This window comes from Nannospalax galili, unplaced genomic scaffold (genome assembly GCF_000622305.1).
Source record: "Nannospalax galili isolate Female #2095 unplaced genomic scaffold, S.galili_v1.0 scaffold467, whole genome shotgun sequence".
NCBI lineage: Eukaryota > Metazoa > Chordata > Mammalia > Rodentia > Spalacidae > Nannospalax > Nannospalax galili.
The window spans coordinates 202,038-218,101 of record NW_008357490.1 but is presented as its reverse complement, the minus strand read 5'-3'; the positions used below and the strand labels follow the sequence as shown (position 1 = coordinate 218,101).

General features: G+C 43.1%; 1 pseudogene; it reads right to left on the bottom strand.

Moving 5' to 3' along the window:
- Positions 1–7,978: 7,978 nt before the first annotated feature.
- The window catches only part of LOC103751620, a 28,515-nt pseudogene continuing 20,429 nt past the window's right edge, over positions 7,979–16,064 (bottom strand).

The following is a 16,064-nucleotide window of genomic DNA, read 5'->3' as shown; positions in this document are numbered from 1 at the left end:
TGAGATTCTCCTTCCTGTATGCCTATGATTCGTATGCCTATGATTCCTGTATGCCTAAGTTTGGTCTTTTTATGGTGTCATACAATTCCTATATATTCTATTCTTATGTTTTCTTAAATTTTTCATAGTCTTTGTTTGAGTGGTCTAGTTCATCCACTTTATCTTCCAGTCTTGATACTCTGTTTTCTATTTCGTTCATCCTATTGGTGAGGCTTTCTCCTGTCGTTTCTAATTGGCTTATTGAGTGCTTCACTTCCTTCTTCATTTCAGCCTGAGGATTCTTTAATATTTCTCTTTTCTAAATTTATTCAGAAGTTTGTCCCTACCTTCTTTCAGTTCTTCCATTTCTTTGTGTGTTCTTTAAATTCACTGAACTCTTTTTTCATGTTTATAATTGTTCTTTTGAGTTCCATCTCCTGTGTTATCTCTAGGCGTTCTCATTGTACTTCTCTACAGGACTGTTGGTATGGTGGGGATATATTATTTTGTTTTTTCATGTTATTTTTTCACTGTGACTTTGATGTGTGTATTTCTTTTGTAGTTTCTGATTCTTGTGTGAGACTCAAGCCTTCTTTTCTTGAGTTTAGGTCTACTTTTTGTAACATTTTGTGTCTTTGTGGTTTACTTGTTGGGCATGAAAAGCTGGTTTGTATAGGCTTCAGGTTCTCTCCTTTGATTTTATATTGGAGGGGCCAGATGGCTTTCGTCCTGCTGCTCAGGAGTTCCCACAGATGCCCAAGTCAGATGAGTATCAATTGCTCCCTGCAGGAAAGATGCTGGCCTCAGGAAGTTGGAGGCTGGGTTGTCCTGGGATTATGGTCTGTCTCAGGCATGCAAAAGCAAGGTGGGGGAGGGAATAGGCCCTGATGGCTCCTGGGGACTAGACCAAGGAATTGGGTTGGTCTGGGTGCAAAGGGTCAGGAAGCAGTGGGGAGCCTAGGCCAAGAGGGCAGTCCAGAGGTCTGGGGTATCAGGAGAAGAAATGGGCCAGTGCCCACACTAGGAGGAGAGATGGGATGGGACAGCTGGGTGAACAAGGCCAGCGGAGTCAAGGCAGAAGTGGGAGCCTACGAACTTACCCAGGAAAGAAGCTGGCTGAGGAAGCTGGGGTCTGTGCAGCCCAGAAATGCAAAGGTGAGGTGAGGGAGGGAACAGGCTCTGAGGGCTCCCAGGGACTAGAGGGAAGAATTGGGTTGGTCTGGGTGCAAAGGATCAGGAAGCAGTGGGGAGCCTGGGCCAAGTGGGTAGTCTAGATGTCTGGGGTGCCAAAAGAAGAAATGGGCCGGTGCCCATACTAGGAGGAGAGATGGGGGGGGGGAGCTGGGAGGGTAAATGAGGCTTGGAGAGTCAAGGTGTAGTGGGTGCAGAACTTACTCAGGAAAGATGCTAGCTCCAGAAACTTATTTTTATTTTATGTGTATGAGTGTATTGCCTGAGTGTATATATGTGTACCCGTGTCATGCAGTGCCAGAGGAGGTCAGAAGAGGGCAGCAGATCCCTGGAACTGGAGTTACCAACGGTTGTTAATTGCCAGCCCCCTTTCAATCCATTTTAAAAATACATTTATTATTGTATTGACACTCAAGATTTTAAGGATTATTTATTTTAATCTGGCCCTATATTCTTTAAAAAATAGCTCACAGTTATTTATATATGTCTTAAAAAATTTAGTACATTCATTTTATTCATTGTATTAGTGAGTACACATGCATGTGGAGGTCAGAGGACAACTTCTGAGAGTCATTTCTTTGTTCTACCATGTGGGACCTGGGGATCAAACTTGGCTTGGCAACTAGTATCTTTACCCACTAAGCCATCTCTCTGGCCCCTTATCATGTACTTCATAAATGTGTTTGATAGCAATTGCCTATTGCCACACATATGCAGAAATGTCAGGCCTGTGCTAAAAGTGCTCAAGGGACTGAATATACAGTCATTGAATATACAGTCATTAATACCAAGAAATCAAGAGACACAATTCAGAAAACATAGCCTGACCTATGCTCATTGTGTATTCTACCTGCCATTCCACTGTCTATGTACCCTCTGCTGTCCCTTGACAAGATATCAGCCCCTTAAATGAACTAAAGAATTTATTTCCATCAATAATTTTAAATATTTTTATTTTTATTTTATGTGTGTGAGTGTTTTATCTTCATGTAAATGCACCAGTGTATGCAATGTCTTAGCAGCCAGACAAGGGTGTCAGATCCCCTGGAACTGGAGCTATAGATGGTTTTAAGCTGTCATGTGGGTGCTGGGAATCAAACCCAAGTCCTCTGTAGGAGCAGCCAGTGCTCTTAAGTGCTGAGTCATCTGTCCAGTTCCTACCAATAATTTTATACTTCTTTTCTTAAATTATCCCACACTCCAGCCTTACACATATGTAGTTTCTAGTAACTTTTAGGCTGGGCAAAAGTATTTCATAAGTTGAAGGGAGAAAAGGCTTTCTTGTATCTCCTGACAAATTTAATCAACAATTATTTAAAAGCTGAAAGTAGATACTTGCCTATATTATCAATTTTAACAAAGGATACATATTGAATGTTCATATATATATATTTAAAACTCATGATTTATTAAGCAAATTACCACTACCGAGTGTAGGGGGCACATTAAAGGTGATGGCAAGTTCGTAGTTAACTGGGCACTTTCTCTTTCTTGGATGTATGTGAAATAACTCACCTTTGAAAAAAAATGACACCTTGCATGATATAAAATGAATTTAATGTCTCTTTGTTCTTGTTCCAAAACACAAATGTCATTCTGATATATTTCAAACCTGTCTGGATTGTAAATGAAGTATATGACCCTGAAAAAGTGGTGTACTTCAGAACTATCTAGAGAACTCTTTCATGTATCTCAATGCTAAACATACACTGGTAAGTTAAAAAGTCCCATGAATGTAACAAATGTAAAGTTGGGCATTTGCATTTGGAGATAGTGTTTTTTGAATGAAGGAATATGAAAGATCATGCCCAGCCAGCTGTAGAATTAATGCATAATGTTTAAAAAATGAATTTAAGATGAATTTAATATAAACTCAACATATGGCCCATCCTAGCACCCACATGGCAGCTAACAACTGTCTGTAACTCCAGTTCCAGGGAATCCGAAAGCCTCTTCTGTCCTCCACAGGCATTGCACAACACAGGTGCACTTACTTACATGCATGCATAACACTCATACACATAAAATAAAAATAATAAATAAAATATTAAAAAAATACTCAACATATGGCCCATCCCTGAATATGGGAGTGATGGGGGCCTTTCATTTTTCAGTGGATTATAATCAAGGTGGGTAAAAGAGCTCATTAGTAACTGTGCTCTCCAAGGAAGTCTTGTTTTCTTTTGACATCAAGAGAGTTCACAAAAGGAAGAGTTAATACATAGATTAATGTACTCCAAGATTATACCATAGAAATAGGAATTTGATGCAAAACATAAAACAAATGTCTCCTCTCCTCTGTCTAGCTGAGGTTAGCTGAGGTTATGAGAATAATCTTTTGGTTTCTTATTTATAACATTATACCTTTTCCTTTATTTTTCTTTAAAAGCTCCTTTTTATGAGATTGAACCTTGGTGGGTAGCCTAGGCCAGCCTTGAACTCCTGGCAATCCTCCTGCCTCATTTAGTCTCCCAAGTGCCCACCCAGCAATGGGTGACCATGCTCAGCTCATTTCCTTTCTTTTTTAAAAAAATATTTTATTATTTTTATTTTATGTGTATGAGTGTATTGCCTGCATGTATGTGAGTGTACCCGTGTTGTGCAATGCCACGGAGGTTGGAAGAGGGCTTCAGATTCCTCTGGAACTGGAGTTAAGAATGGTTCGTAGCTGCCATGTGGGTGCTGGGAATCGAACCCGGGTCCTCTGAAAGAGCAGTCAGTGCTTTTAACTGCTGAGCTATCTCTCCAGCCCCATTTAATATGAGTATAGTGACTAAAATTTCTCTTCTTAATATTACTTTATCTATAGTCTAAAAGTTCCAATACACATGTCTTTCATTAAAAAAAAAAATCTCGGGGCTAGAGAGATGACTCAGCAGTTAAGAACACTGGCTGTTCTTGCAGAAGACCTGGGTTTGAATCCCAGCACCTACATGGCAGCTAACAACTGTCCGTAACTCCAGTTCCAGGGGATCTGCTGGCCTCTTCTGTCCTCTGCGGGCATTGCTCTACATGGGTGCACTTACCTACATGCAGGCAATACACACATGCACATAAAATAAAAATAATAAAAAATATTTTTAAAAAATCTTGGCTGGGAGTGGTGGTGCACACCTGTAGTCCCAGCACTTGGGAGGCAGAGGCAGGCGGATCTCTGTGAGTTCAAGGCCAGCCTGGTCTACATAGTGAATTCCAGGATAGCTGGGGCTACAGGGAGACCCTGTCTTAAAAAGACAAAAACAAACAAACAAACAAACAAACAAACAAAACCCTCCTGTAATTTCCTTTGAGTTGTTGGCCAGGGTGGTCCAAGAGACTCCCAAAATTTCTCAGGCTATTGCCATAGCCCTTGATTGCCTCCCAGAACTTGGAGGTAAGACCCTACTGCCAAAAGCAGAACATACTTCAGACACAGGATTTGCAGCAATAGAGCTGCAACTGACCAGAAACCACTTCCCCTGAAGGCGAGCTCTCACAGCTTTGGAGAGTACTGTGCAGGCGCCAAGGGAAAACACAAATCGATGGTCCAACACTGGCTTCAAGACCAAATAACCTCATCAATGTCCAGCACAGCATAGGACATTGGTGCAGTAGTGGCACTTTTATCTTGGGGGCAATCAACAGCTGCCTAATTGGACTAAAAGCCCACTCAATGGGAGGGAACTCAAGTGTGGTACGGTAAACATAACCAAATACACATGGCTGGAGTGGTCATAGATCTTAGAGAAAACCCCAAGACTGTCACATTGCTAGACGAATGTGATTTCTTACTACATGCAAAATGTGTATCCTTATATTTACAGACAAATATCCCAGTCACCATCATCAAAGAAGCTCATTTTCCACCAGTCAGAGATTATTACCAAGTATTACAAGTGGTCAAATATGGACATTGTCTATGAATGCCCAAACCTAAGTGACACATCTACAATGCAGCCCTTACACCTAAGGCTCATAGAACAGAGGACAGGGGTAAAGAAGAGGGCACTAATAAATCTCTCAGTTCTCAATAACGAAGCTTCCTCATGCAGTGGAGGGCCAGGAATGGCCAAAGCATAGAGATCAAGAGTCTGTTGAATGATGGTCCTTGGAGAAGACTTCTTTATTAAACTTCACCCAAGGCTCAGGGACCATCATAAAAGAGGGGGAGGAAAGATTGTAAGAGCCAGGGAGGCGGTACATGACCATATGGAAACAGAGTACTACAGGTCCTGCTCATATGATTCTATGGCAATAGTGTCAGCATACACAAGTCCCATGCAAACTCAAGCAGACAATAACCCAGCATAAAACTGGGAAAATGAACAGCAGACCCCAATCTTACCTGAAGAAATGTTGGCAACCAATTGCTGCTAGGTGAAGAAGAGCTGATCTTCCTAAAACAAGGGATTCTAGAAAGGCTGACTAGACTTCAGTGGATGAACTTGCACTGGGGAATGGCTGGGGAAACTGAAGACACAGTGGGCCTTAACAGGGATGACAGAGATTATGTGGGGTCCAGTGGGAGGGTGCCAGTGGGTACGGGGGTATAAAGATGATTAAGAAAGTTCGAGATGTTCTTGTACAAAATACACAAAAAATTCAACAGAAACAAATTTTAAAAAAAGATATATTGAAGAGATATACTGTAATACAACTAAACTTAAGAAAATAATCTCCTGGATATTGGGCAATTTTTACTTTCATTTGCTTTTTGATTAAGTCTCTCTTTTTCTCTGTCTTTTTTTGGAGGGGGTCTCACTCTGCAGTTCAGGAGGGCTTAGCACACACTATGTAACCTAGGTTAACCTTGAACTCATGGTAATCCTCCTACCACTGCCTCCTAAATACAGGGATTACAAGCATGAGACACCATGTCAAGCTTGAGAAAATACATTTAAATTACATTTATTTATTATTTTGTGTCTGTTTGCATCTGAGTGTGTGCACACACATGTGGCAGTCAGAGGACAACTTGCAGGAATTGCTTCTCTCCTTCCACCATGTGGGTTCCAGGGATTGAACTCAGGTCACTGGTCTTGGTGGCAAGTGCCTTTACCGGCTGAGCCACCTCACAAATCACAAATATATTTCTGAAGATCAATATTCATTGTTTATTTCAAGATACAGAGACTATAATTTTTTCATACTGTTTGCAAACTAATTTCTGTGAATAACATCTTTACTTTGCAGAACTTACTGACATTTGTCTAAAATAATTTTACCTTTTGTCTATGTTCCAAAGTCATTTTAAGGTTTATTTTTTGTTTTTAGAATTTTGGCAAAAAACACATTCATTAAAAAAATATGCAACTTTCAATTTCTAGAGCAGGGAGCAGTAAACTTTTTCAGTGAAAGGCTGGAGAGCAAATGCTTTCCACTGTGCTGTCGTGTGATCTCTCAGCTGCTCAGTTCTACCTTGTAGGATGAACCCAAAAGCAGACGCACAACACTGAGTTCCAGTAAATCTTTCTTTACCAAGAGGCATCAGGTAGGACTAGAACTGAGGGGCCACAGTTTACCGTGCACTTTCTAGTCTCAACTGGTGTCCACAAGCTCCACTACGAATGTCTACTATACATATTTTTATTCATATTTTTCCTTAAAATTCTGTTAGCTTTTTTTTTTTTTTGGTCTTTTTGAAGCAGGGTCTCCCTGTTGCCCCAGCTGTCCTGGAACTCACTATGTAGACCAGGTTGGCCTTGAACTCACAGAGATCCGCCTGCCTCTGCCTCCCAAGTGCTAGGACTATAGGCATGCGCCGCCACGCCCCACTGAATTCTGTTAGCTTTTTACGAAACTTGATTATTTACTTAGAGAACATATATTCAAAATTTTTATACATTCTAAGATTTTCCTTTACCATATCTGTTTTTTGAACTGAACCAAACCCAAAGACATAAATAGTAAATATTTTTTTGTTATTGCCTTAACAACTTGTAAGTATATTTTGAACTTTCCAAATGGTTTTTAAGTATTTTCTTTGAGGCAAACTGAAATCATTCCTTCTAAACCATGATCTGCAAAGCTTTTGTGTAGACAAGAGTAGAATAGAGCAGGCTTGAGGGTGCTGCCCTTGGAAGGCCTGCTTGTGAGGTTAGCTACTGGCTGGAATCTAGGGACTTAAGATTTCAGGATTGCCCAAATTCCTGAAGCTGCTAAGAAGGGCTCCCTGTGCTGAAGCAATGTTTTAAAGATTTATTTTTAAAGTCTGTGTGTGCGTGCGTGCGTGCGTGCGTGTGTGTGTGTGTGTGTGTGTGTGTGTGTGTGTGTGTGTGTGCAGGTGCCCATGGAGGTCAGAGGCTCAGATTCCCTTGGAGCTGGAGTTACAGCCCTATGTGTGCACTGGGAATCAAACGTGGGTCCTCTGTAAAAGTAATACCCGCTCTTAACCAATGACCCATCTCTCCAAACCCCTGAAACTATTTTCATATACAATGTGATTTATGCTGCGTGCTTGCTTACGATCTGAAATCCTGGATTTTTGATGTAAGCTAGACAGAGGGTCCGAGTGCAGCCCACAGTGAATGTTCTATCCACCTGGTCTCTAAGAACCCTTCCACACAGACACCATTTCACATGTGATTGTTACTCCTCACGCTGGTAAAATCCACAGGGTTCTACATGACATCTGCTTTCCTCTGACTTCTTCTATGGCTTTTTTTCATTTTCTTTGATTTTGCCTTGCAGCCTTCCTATTAAATATTCAGTCACAAGTATGATTATACATTGCATTGAGTCCTCCTAGTGAGCCTGCTGCGAGAGTCAATCACTCACCTGGGGAACTTCCACTTCGGAACCCTTTCTCTCACAACCATGGATCTTTTCCTTATTCCAATGTGAAGATCAGTTCTGATTTTGTAAAACAGTATTCTGTAAATAAGAAAAAATTCAGAACTTGCATTAGCTGCACAGGTTCTGCTGTTCCTGAATGTAAAGGAAAATTAGCTTCAAAGGTGGTACCCAAGGGTGTTCACTGTGCCTCTGATGGGAGAATGACAAGAAAAAACATTTTTTTTTATCTTTTTGAGACAGGGTCTCCCTGTAGTGCCAGCTGACCTGAACTCACTATGTAGACCAGGCTGGATTTGAACTCACAAAGATCCACCTGCCTCTGCCTCCCAAGTGCTGGGATTAAAGACATGCGCCACCATGCCCAGCTAAGAAAAAACATTTTTAAGCTCATAAATAATCTCCTTACATCTCTGAATTGCAAACCTAAATATTATTACTATTACTATTACTACTACTACTACTACTACTACTACTACTACTACTGCTACTATTATTATTATTAGTTTGTAAGGTTGAGACAGGGTCTTACCATGTAGCCACAGGGGGCCTAAAACTCGCAATTTAGACCATCCCAGGCTGGCCTCAATCTCATAGTGATCCATCTGCCTCTACCTCCTGAGTGCTGGGATTAAAGGCATGTACCACTATGTCTGGCTAAATATTATTTTTTAAGATGGTCAATGTCTCAGATTCCAAACAAGAGATTTAATGAAGATGTGTATATCTGGTCACAGCTTAATAAAAGAAACCAATTTACCCCTCTATTAAAAAAAGTCATATAAGATATATGAAACATTCTAAATTTAAGTAATGAATTTTTTTTTTCAAAATAAAGAAGCAAGAAACATAAGAGATATCCTAGGGAACTGACAACCCACAACACAAAAGGAGCCATTAAAAAAAGACTGGCAGTCAATACGCTGAGGTGACAGAAATGATCTCTGGAATAAAGTATCAGAAACACGATCCAAACAAGGCAGGAAAAGTACAAAAAAGCAAAAAAGAATCAATAGGTGCCAGGCATGGTAGTGCACGCTTTTACTCCCAGCAATTGGGAGGCAGAGGCAGGCAGATCTTTGTGAGTTTGAGGCCAGCCTGGTCTACATAGCGAGTTCTAGGTCAGTTGGGGCTACAGGGAGATCCTGTCTCAAGACCAAAAACAAAACAAAACAAAACAAAACAACTCCCTCACTAAAACAACAAAAAATGATGTGGACCTCTGACCAAATCCTTTTTTTTTGAACAAGCAGTCATATATTTTTTATTAACATATAAGACAAGGCAGTCTTTCTCTCTCTCTCTCTCTCTCTCTCTCTCTCTCTCTCTCTCTGTCTTTTTGAGACACTATCCCTGTAGCCACAGCTGGCCTGAAGTAGACCAGGCTGGCCTCAATCTCATAGAGATCCACCTGCTTTTGCCTCCTGAGTGCTAGGACTAGAGAAGTGTACCACCACGCCCAGCTTGACAGGCATTCTTTTTTCCCTGTAGCCGGTTCTTGGACATGAGTTCATTGATGCAGGACATGGCCAAGACCCCAACTCACCCACGCTCCTGACCTAAAACATAGTTTTAGCTGCTTCCATTCATGGATGTCGTCTTTCTGTCCCCAGTGTCACAGACAAATCCGGCAAAGTGGAAGATGGTGGTGAGAAGGGACCGGATGATGCTGGCGGACAGAGGAATCCAACTGAAGAGATGGGTCAGGCACTCCAAGGCCAGGGAACACTCTCCATGTCCAGGATGGGGATGAGCTGATTCAGCTGTTTGGCTGAACTTGGACTCTGCAACAGGTTACTCAGTAAATCACAACTTTCTCCTGAGGTCGGGGATGGTGGGGGTTTGGGGGGCGGGCAGCAGTAACACCGTGTTTGTCCCAGTCTCCAAGAAACCTGTCAGGAGCCCAAGCACTTTCTGCAACTGGTCCAGCAACAGCTTCAACTCCTTCCGAGCCACACTGAGGTCCTCGTGAGGACAGGCTAGCTCTTCCGAAATTTCCATCATGATCAGCCCAAGGGGAGTCGTCACAGGGGACTGGATCAACTGTAAAGTGTTAGTAAAAAAGTCATGGTAGAACATGGGCCAATCTTGGCATCCAATATCAACAATAACTTTGAAGAGTTTGTTCAGGATAAAGTAAGGTAAGGTTTTATGGCGAGCCAAAAGGAGTTTAGGCAGCTTATCCTGAGATGGGACCCCAAGCCACATTTTATTGATCAGATTTTCAAAAACGGTTAAAATGTACATCATTAAGTAGTCATTCCTAGTGCTAGGCAGAAAATACAAGCAGAATCTCCAAGCTCCTACTTGGTGGGCAAAGTTAATTAAGAAGCTCCTCTGTCTCACCATTTTCTTTCATTGGTTGTACAATCATGGAAAAATTCTGTCATCAGACTTTCCAATGCCCTGGGGGAGGTTTCTTCGGATGCCAAGCTGGCAGTGGGGAGGGGGTGGCTCAGGTGAGCTGGCTCTTACCATATATTCTGCTTGCTAGCACAGGTCACATGCCCCAGCAGGCTCAGAAGACTCGGCTCCTGCAAAGACAATGGGTTCCCATCCCCGGACCCCACAGGGAGCTTTATAAAGAGCATGGCAGCCTCATCAGGGAGTCCCCGCAGTGGTTCATCCTAGCCTGCGCCCCTCCACAAGGGAAACCGAGAACCAGGAAATGAGGCTCTGAGTCCCCCTACCCCCAGCAGCCCAAAGCACTGGAAGTGGCCTGACCAAATCCTTTATTACAGACTTATGAATGGCTAAAATAAGTATGTAAAAAGGATCAGAGGTCTGGGAAGCTGGCTCAGCAGGTAAAGTGTTTGCTGCACAAGCATGGGGACTAGAGTTCAGATCCTCAGCACCCATAGAAAGGCTGGGTGAGTGTGGTGGCACACCTGTAATCCACCAAAACTGAGCTTCTGGATTCAGTGAGAGACACTGACTCAATGCCAAAGCTGTGAGCTCCTGGGTTCAGTGAGAGACCCTGTCTTAATATAAAAGGCAGAGTGACTGAGGATGACACCCAACATCAACCTTGGGGCTCCACATGCATGAGCGCGCCCGCGCGCACACACACACACACACCTAATTAAAAAATAAAATAAAAATATAATTCTGTGGGGTTGGGGAGATGGCTCAGTGGTTAAGAGCACTGGCTGCTCTTGCAGGAGATCTGGGTTCAGTTCCCAACATCTACATGGTGGCTAATAACTGTCCTTAACTCCAGTTTCAGGGGATCTGATGCCCTCTTTTGGCCTCTTCAGATATTTCACGACACAGGTGCAATTACCTACATGCAGGGAAAACACTCATACAATAAAAATAAATAATTTTAAAAAATAAAATAAAATCCTGTAGAAAGTTTATATTCTAGGGCTTGGAGATGACTTGGTGGGCAAAAGCACTGTGCAAGTGTGAGGGCCTTAGTTAGAATCCACATAAAACTGGGCATGGTAGTGTCTGTAATCCCAGTGTTCCTATAGCAAGATGAGAGGCAGAGACAAGAGAAGCCCTGGAGCTCATGGGCTAGCTAACCTGGTATCTGCAGCAGCAAAACAACAAGGCACCCCGTTTCAAACAAGGTGGAAGTCAAGGACTGACCCAAGGTTATCCCCTGCCAAACGTGTACTGTGGCAGGTACATTTCTGCCTTTACACACATGCATCACACACACATGCAGGCACACACACACACACACACACACACACAAAATGAAGTTTAGAGAAAGACTAGCTGCAGTGGTTTGAGACATAAATAAAAAATGGCAAAGCATCAACTCTATAATGATAGTTCTGTTTGGATTTCAAGACTGTTATATACATGGAAGCCTTTTGACAATGGCCCTTTTCATTTAGCCATCTGGAGATTCGACTGTGTTGTGGGTTTCGAAATTTCTTACATTTTATTGGTGGATGCATAAATTCCCACCCCACTGCATACCAGGTAGTCTTAGCCTCCAGCTTCTCCAGAGTAATCCCTCCTGGTCAGGGAGAGATTGGGTGGCATGTCTGACCCCTGCCATATTAGTGAAAAACCACTGTGACCTGCTGTGGAGTACTGACCATCCTCCTGGACTCCCTCTTCACTCCTGCTCTCCCACCCTCTTCCACAGAAGGTAAAGCAGACCCCTTCAAATCACAGACCTGAGCATGTGGGCATGAAGCCAGATCCTAACATGCATGCCTCTTCCCTTGGCCCTATCCTCTGCATTTGGGTATAGAACCTGGTGTGTGTTGGACAGGCTAGTTATCAGTAGTTCCCATTTTCACTCTTAAAATTGCTACAGTTAAGACAATTGAACACTTTCAATGATGGCTCCTTTGAGTTCACCCTTTTCCAGAATTCCAAGATTGTACAATTACATCAACCCATGAGCAAGATGGACAACATGAGTTCAATCTTAAAGCAGCTGTAGAAAGTAAGAGAAACTGCTGCTTGTCAGATTCAACTATTGAGGGACATCACATTTTGTGCCAAGATGATTCTATGCACTTGAAGGTCAAATAGAAGCCATTGTAGTTATGAGAAGCTGTATTAGTTACTTTCTGTTGCTGTGATAAAACACCATGATCAAGGCAACTTGTAGAAGGGAGAGTTTATTGGGCTTATGGTTCCAGAGGGGTAAGAGTCTATCATGGTGGGGGAGGCATGGCAGGAAGCAATCAGAGCAGAAAGCTGAGAGTTTACATCTTCAAGCAGGCATAGGAAGCTGAGAGGTCAACTGGAAGTGAGGTGAGGCTCTGTGAAGCCCATTACCAGCAAAACACTTCCTCCAGCAAGACCACACCTCCTAAGCCCCTGCAAACAGCGTGGCCAACTGGGGCCAAGTATTCAAGTACTTGGAGCCTGTAAGGGATATTTCTCATTCAAATCATCAAAGAGAGTGCTAATGAAATCTGTATATGCAAAACATATAACTGACTAGGTCTGGGTTAAACTAGTCTCACTGATATATTAAGAAAACTGAAGAGGCCATCTTTTTAAAAAATACTTTTTAATTTTTTATTTTATATGTATGAATGTTATGCCTGTATGTCTGTAAGTGTACCATGTGATCACAATGCCTATGGAAGACATAAAAGTGCATCAAATCTCCTGGAACTGGACTTAAGGACTGTTGTTAGGCACCACGTGTGTGCTGGAACAGAACCCAGGTCCTCTGCGAGAGTAGCCAGTGCTCTTAACCACTGAGCCATCTCTCCAGCCCCCCAAAATATTTTTATTACATTTCATTTTTCTTTTGTGCACAAGTGTGTGCTACAGTACTCATGTGGAGGTCTGAGGACAACTTGCAAGAGCCAGTTCTCTCCTGCAGCCATGTGGGTCCTGGGGATGGAATGCAGGTGGGCAGGTTTGGTGGCAGGAGCCTTTACCTGCTGAGCTGTCTGCCAGCCCCATACTTGATCTTCTTACAAGAGCCATGCCAATGCAAAGTTCAAGCTATGCTATGCTCCTGTGAATTACAGACAAATCTGTTCAACTCAGATTCAAGGAGGATTTTGTGATGAAGTAAGGCTTTGAGACTCAAGATAATATGTAAAGATTTGAAGCTGCAGTGGCAGGGAAAACGCTGCTGGAAGGCCACTCCAGGAGGACTCTGAAGTAGGCCCCTTCACCTCTGTCCCCTCCAACCCTCTAGTGTCTTGATCAGTTGGTCTGCTGAAACCTAGATGACTATCTTTGCCCCAAGTTCCTCATGATTCCGAGGGAAAGCAAAGCTGGGGAGCATGATGATTAATCCTGTCAACTAGTTGGCTCTGGAATCAACTAAGATATATGTCTGGGCTGTGCTGTGAGGGTACTTCATGCAACGATTAACTGAAGATGGAAGGCCCTTCCCTGGGTAGGCAGCAAATTCCAGGGGTGGTCCAGAAATGCAGAGGAAAGCAGGGTGCTTCTGGCGGCCTGCCTTCATCTCTACCCTGTGGCTGTTGCCGCCGCCATCCTTCACTGACACTGGGAACCCGCTTCTTTAGGCGTCTGATGTGGAGTGAAGACCAGTGGCTCTCCAGGAACCCTCCAAGTCTTCAGTACAAGATTTGGACTGCTGAGATATCTAGTTCCATAGACTCAGCAGCCTCCAGCCATCCTGTATCACGTAAACCAGTCTAATAAATTCCTTTGTAATATATATTCACTCTATTGGCTGTGTTCCTCAAGACACCTCTGACCTATACAGAAGCTCCTCCTTTGGGGCATTCAGTATGCACTCATGATGAGGAATCATACATGTTCTGACTCAGTAGGTGGAACGCCTCCTTTATCACACCTCAGGATCCCATGGCTTATGATCGCATTAGTGAATCTCAGTTTCCCCTATCTGTCTTCCTCCACTCTGCTGTCTAAGAGCTTGGGGTTTTGGTAACCACAGGTATCTATCCCTTGAGCTTTGAACGGAACCACTGTGGCAACCCAAGAGCAGATTGGATACACGGACAGAGTGCCTGTTCCTCATTCTTTACTGACAGTGTGGTCTTGCGCTGGCTCTGCCCATCGGCTTTTGGCCATAGCCATCTTTGGGTGCTAACTATGTGGCTTTTCCCTCAGGGTTGCTAATAAACCATTTGCAGTGACCCTTTAGGCTGGGGGTGTAATGACTGAACTGGGAGTAGCTGCTTCTATTCATTTCTCTGCTGCAACAAATTCACAAACTTGGTATCTCCAAACAGCACAACTGATTATCGCATGGTTCTGGAGGACAGAAGTGGAGCATCAGCCTCATCCGGCTGAAGTCTCGTCTCAGCAGGTCTGGAGGCTCCCACTGCCTTTTCTAACTTCCACAGGCTCTCTGTCCTTGGCTGGTAGCCCCTTCCTCTGCCTTCAGGGCCTTGGATGTGTACCTTCTTTACCCTCTGACAGCTGCTTATCATCACATCTCCTTCTCTGACTGCCTTGTTTCCTTTTCAGAACTCTTGTGAGGACATGAGCCCACTAGGCTCAGGCTGTAATCTCACCCACGTCTGGTAGTTCTCTAATACTTCCCTCTTCTTTATTAGGTTTTCCTTCTGTTTCTGGTACCTTGGTTTCAGTGCTGCTCAAAAGCAAAGCTCTCCTAATCATCAAACCACCAAAGCTTTTCTTCTCTCTCTTTTTAAAAAATTATTTATTATTTATTTATTTATTTTTGTCTTTTTGAGACAGGGTCTCTCCATAGCCCCAGCTGACCTGGAACTCACAAGTAGACCAGGCTGGCCTTGAACTCACAGAGATCTGCCTGCCTCTGCCTCCCGAGTGCTGAGACTAAGGGCATGTGCCACCACGCCCGGCTTATTTGTTATTTTATTTTATGTGTATGAGTGTATTGCCTGCATGTATGTAAGTGTATCTATGCTATGCAATGTTTATGGAGGTCATAAGAAGGTGTCATAGATCCCTGGAACTGGAGTTATAGAGTATTAGCCACCATGTGGGTGCTAGGAACTGAAACCAGCTCCTCTGCAAGAGCAGTCAGTGTTCTTAACCACTGAGCCATCTCTCCAACCCCTGCCTGCTTTTTTGCTGGGAATTGAGCTTAGGGTCTCATGCATGCTAGGGGGGCACTGAGCTTTATTCACAGCCCTCTTTTTCTTTCTTTTTTTCTGTTTTTTTTTTCTTGTTAATTTTCACTTTTATTATTTTTAAGTGTGTGTGTGTGTGTGTCTGTGTGTGTTAGTGCAGGTGCCTGTGGAGGCTAGAGATGTCAGAGTCCCTGGAACTGGAGTTACAGGCAATTGTGAGCCTGCCTGAAGAGGGTGTTGGGAACTGAACTTGGGTCCTCTGCAAGAGCAGTAAATGCTCTGAATTGCTTAACCTTCTCTCCACCCGCTTTTTATTTTTTACATTTATTTTTATTTTATGTGTATGAGTGTTTTGTGTGCATGTCTGTAAGTGCAGCACATGTGTGCTATGCCCTTGGAGACCAGAAGAGGACATAAGATCCCTTGGAACTGGAATTGTGGACAGTTGTTAGTGGCCATGAGGTTGCTGGGAATGGAACTCTGGAAGAGCAGCCAGTGCTCTTAATTGCTAAACCATCTCTCCATTCTCCTATTTTAAAGATAAAGAACCTGAGATCTGACTGCAGAACTTAGAAAATCTGTTGCTACTATTGCTGCATCACATACCGCTATATAAATATATAAATTTAAAAT